Here is a 5,000-nt window from a genome sequence, read left to right as displayed (position 1 = left end):
CTTATGGTATATTTGGTTTTGTGGAGGGTTCTTTGTTACAGAATATCCTGGATTGTAGTCTGCACTTTGTAGAACCGTGAGCAATTAGTTGAATATTTTTTTTATATGTTGCTGAAATAGGCTGTGTTTTCCCAGAAATGTGGTTTGAGATGCAATGTGTACCCCATATATTGTTTTTTTTGCAAAGTAAAATTTTGTAAAATGCCAGAATAAGCCGAAGTATTTATAACTGTAGTAAAAAACATGGTGTTGCACCAACCGACGCAGTACCCCATATATTGTTTTTGTTTATAATTTTATCCGTGGTTTGTTTGGGTTGATACTTCACCGCTGGTCAATGTTTGCTATCTCTTATTGATGTGCATAGATTGTAATTATATTGATTAGCAATTTGATTTTCGAATTTAAAAGAACTACAGTATGATGGCCTCTAAAATCATTTATTGTTATTTTGGAATTGTTGATGCCCCTTTTTAATCAAGGGTTCTCTTTTAAACAAGAAAGTTACATACATTTGACCTTTAAACCCCATCTAGATTGGAGTCATAGGTAAGGGGATGTTGTGGTGATTGATTCAACTTTAGTGCAAATGTTGAGGGAAAAAACTATGATTGGTGGATGAGTTCTTTTCATGAGTGTTTGGTTGATCCCAGCATGCATGGATATTGTGTTGAACGTATTAGAATTGTAAATCATAGTCATATTCTTAATATTACTTAGCTTATGTCCTAATATATTTCTATTCATACTCTTTCAGGTACCTATATACAGTGAAGAGGACTAAATTGTGAGGTACGAGCGTATGGCTGAAGACGCTCCACCAATTGACAATGATTTTGAGACTGAAGACGCCCCACCAATGGATGCTCTCACTACCAGTAAGAAAAGAAAAGGGCGAGGTCCTACGAAAAACCTCAAAGTCACAGAACCCATGCATTTGGAATACAATGCATTGGGTCAATCCTGCAGAAAATGGCGTAGGCAATATGGAACGAGGTTCTAGAGGGTCTAAAGAACTCTCTATGGAATGATACTATGGTAAGCAACTTTACTATGTTTGCTGATTTAGTTTCATATTAAAATTAATTTAATTGACAGTAATAAATATAACTTTTTTGTGTAGAATCTTTTCCACATCGAGAGCGATGAGGATAAGAAGAATGTGTTTCTTTCAGCTCTTGCTGAAAGATTCAGAGATTTCAAATCCAAGCTAGTAACCGGCTGGATTACGAAGAGCCGTGCCCGTACGACCAAAAAGGTCAAAACGGGCAACGAAGGTGGAGAGCAAGCACCTTCGAAGATGCCCTACGAAATATGGGTCACATATCGAAGAGGGATTGGGAGGCCTTTGTTGCCAAAAGAACAACTCCCATAGAATTTGTAAGTATTTCATATTATATTATAGTTTTTCATTTGAATTTACTTTTTTTGCTTCAGTCATTAAACTAATACATGACATTCGAATTCTATTGATTAATTAGGAAAAGCGCGGTAAAGCTTCTGATTCTGCAAGCAAAAGGATGTTTTACCATCGTTCGGGCCTGAAAACGTACGATGAGGTCCGAAAAGAGTGGGTGGATGCGGGTTTATACCCCAATCAAAGTTCATCCACGCCCTCATCTACGACTACCTCCGCATCCGTGAATACTCCTGCTGGAGATCGGGTGCGTGATTGGTATTGCGGGCTTCATTCCCGAGATGCAAGTGATAAATTTACCATTAATGATCAGGGAACAAAGAAGATTGTTGATGCTGTGGTGAGTTTTGAAATTATTAAGTATATTCTTGATTTGTTTTGTATTATTTGACTTTTATTTACTTATACTAATTGCTATATATATCACTTTTTATTTGAACAGATGGGTTGGAAGGAAAAAGAAGCTACGGGGGAGTTCACGCCAAGAGGCAATGTTGACGCATTGCATATGGTCTTAGGGAAAGACCAAAGTGGGTGGGTAGTCGGAAAAGGAGGAGTCCGCGTGGGGCTACAGAAGGCATTCGGAAAAGAGTGTGTTGCTACTCAATCCCGAACGACGCTGCGGGATGAAGTAGCGACCCTCCGAGCAGAGATTACAAAGGACGTTCTCGCCAAACTGGCCGCCGTGTTGCAGAAGATGGGAGCACCCGTTGTTGACTTGGCAAACCTGATTGTCGAGGATCAGGAAAGTCAACATGGGGATCCTAATGCTTTGGTCGAGCCAACACCCGAGCCCATTACCCCGTAGCACCCCAGCCCATTACTTTCCCTGAAGGGGAAAACCCCACACCAGATACCATAAACTCCGTTGCTCAAAATTCGGAGCCAACTCCGGAGCCAGTGCTACAGGTACCTAGTTTTTAAATATATAAGCACTTATTAATTTAAATTGCAACGCGTTTTAATATTTTATTATGATGCTTATTATACTAAACGACGCAATTTTCAGGAGGCGACTCCTTGTTCTCTTTTGCTGCCTCAGTTAGGTGTTGTTAGTGATGGCGACTTAACTAAGGTTGCATATGGTGTGGCCCAGCCAACCAAAGAGGGCCAAATAGTGCATTCGATACCTGTTACAAGTAGCCACATCAGTGTGACCGTGGAAACTATTGTAAAGGGGTTTGAAGATTTCTCACTCCCGGTTCTAATGTCAGCATGGAGCCTTGAGAAACTATCAGACGCCCTAGGTAGTTTCGTCACATGGCCCTATGCTTGGGTCCGATTCACTAACATGGTAAGAATCATTTGTACCTTATTTATTTTTATTTTTTTAATTGCATGCTTACACTAATTTAATTGTATAAATTGAAATAGCAAAAGAGTCCAAAGAGATCTTGGAGAGAGATCGGTTCCTCAGCAAAGGTGTCGATTGGGTCAAAGTCAATGCCAAGCACTCCAATTTTGACTGATGCGGAGCTAAACGATCTCTCTCAAGATTGCAAATGGCTGCACACTTGTGCATCTCGCCTGCATGAGGAGGACCCAATCATTCTAAACCTGCAGAAGGACCAATTCTGCTTTTTAGAAAGCCCGTTTGTAATTATTGGTCCTAGTGACATTGGGCAATTTTTGAGAGGAGAGATGCTGAACGTAGCTCTTATCCATGTCCACATGAGGTGATGCTCATTATCTTACAAGTTAGGCATTGTTGTTTAATTGTTTTAATAACCGAATTACTAACAAAAATTTTCTTATTCGTGAGTTTAGTGCGGCTTATGAGGAGCTAAATTTTTGCGAACCTCCAATAAAAATTGAATGTTTTGCCCTGAGTCGAATTCGGGTACTAAATGTGTAAATGATCCAGATGACGTCAGAGCATACATTGAGACTGCTTTGACTAATTCCCTTGCATCTAAACACACGTTCATTCTGGCTCCATATACGGAAGAGTAAGTTTTATTTTTGAAATTGAACTTATCTTTTGATTTTTAAAGTCACCTAATCTCTAATTTGTTGATTTTAAATTTGCGTTTGTAGTTTGCATTAGATACTTTTGGTCATATGTCCTTTAACGAACAATGTGCACGTCTTCGACTCATTACGAAAACCTCAAAGCTCGCCTCGCAACACAAAATTCAAAGCGTTGTTGAATACATACGTAATATTAATTATTTTACCAATTTGATTTAATTAAGTGTTACATATATATATATATATATATATATATATATATATATATATATATATATATGTATATATATATATGTATATATATATATATATATGTATATATATATATATATATATGTATATATATATATATGTATATATATGTATATATATATATATATATATATGTATATATATATATATATATATATATATATATATATATATATATATATATATATATATATATATATATAAGTATATATATATATATATATAAGTATATATATAGATATATATGTATATATATATATATGTATATATATATATATATATATACTTATATATATATATAAGTATATATATAGATATATATGTATATATATATATATGTATATATATATATATATATATATATATATATATATATATATATATATATATATATATATATATATATATATATATATATATATGTATATATATAAGTATATATATATATATAAGTATATATATAGATATATATGTATATATATATATATATATATATATATATATATATATATATATATATATATATATATATATATATATATGTATATATATATATATATATATATATATATATATATATATATATATATATGTATATATATATATATATATATACATATATATATGTATATATATATATATATATATACATATATATATATATATATATATATATATATATATATATATATATATATATATATATATATATATATATATATATATATATATATATATAGTATTACTTTTCCCATGTGTTTCAACACAATGAAAAAAGTGCATGGACAAATGGGATCTACATCCAGAGCCACATTTCCAAAATGGACAGCAATAAAGGTACACAATTTCGTTTTATGCATTTTAAAGCGTTTTTGGCACTTTTGCGCATAAAGTAGCTCAAACTTGGTTTGTTTTGCACGAAACTTGGCACACAACACTATTTGGTATATATTATTATTTTGAAGCGGTTAGAATTGAAAATCATTGTCATATGCTAGAAATTAGGTATTAAGTTGCGATTTTATGCGTTTTTAAGCGTTTTTGGCACTTTTGCGCATAAAGTAGCTCAAACTTGGTTTGATTTGCACGAAACTTGGCATACAACATTATTTGGTATATATTATTGTGTTGAAGTGGTTAGAATTGAAAATCATTGTCCTATGCTAGAAATTACGTGTTAAGTTGCAATTTTATGCGTTTATTAAGTGTTTTTGGCACTTTTGCGCATAAAGTAGGTCAAACTTGGTATGATTTGCGCGAAACTTGACATACAACATTATTTGGTATATATTATTGTGTTGAAGTGGTTAGAATTGAAAATCATAGTCATATACTAGAAATTACGTGTTAAGTTGCGATT

The sequence above is a fragment of the Amaranthus tricolor genome, chromosome 7 (assembly GCF_026212465.1).
Source record: "Amaranthus tricolor cultivar Red isolate AtriRed21 chromosome 7, ASM2621246v1, whole genome shotgun sequence".
NCBI classification, from domain to species: Eukaryota; Viridiplantae; Streptophyta; class Magnoliopsida; order Caryophyllales; family Amaranthaceae; genus Amaranthus; species Amaranthus tricolor.
Note: the sequence above shows the minus strand (reverse complement) of the source record.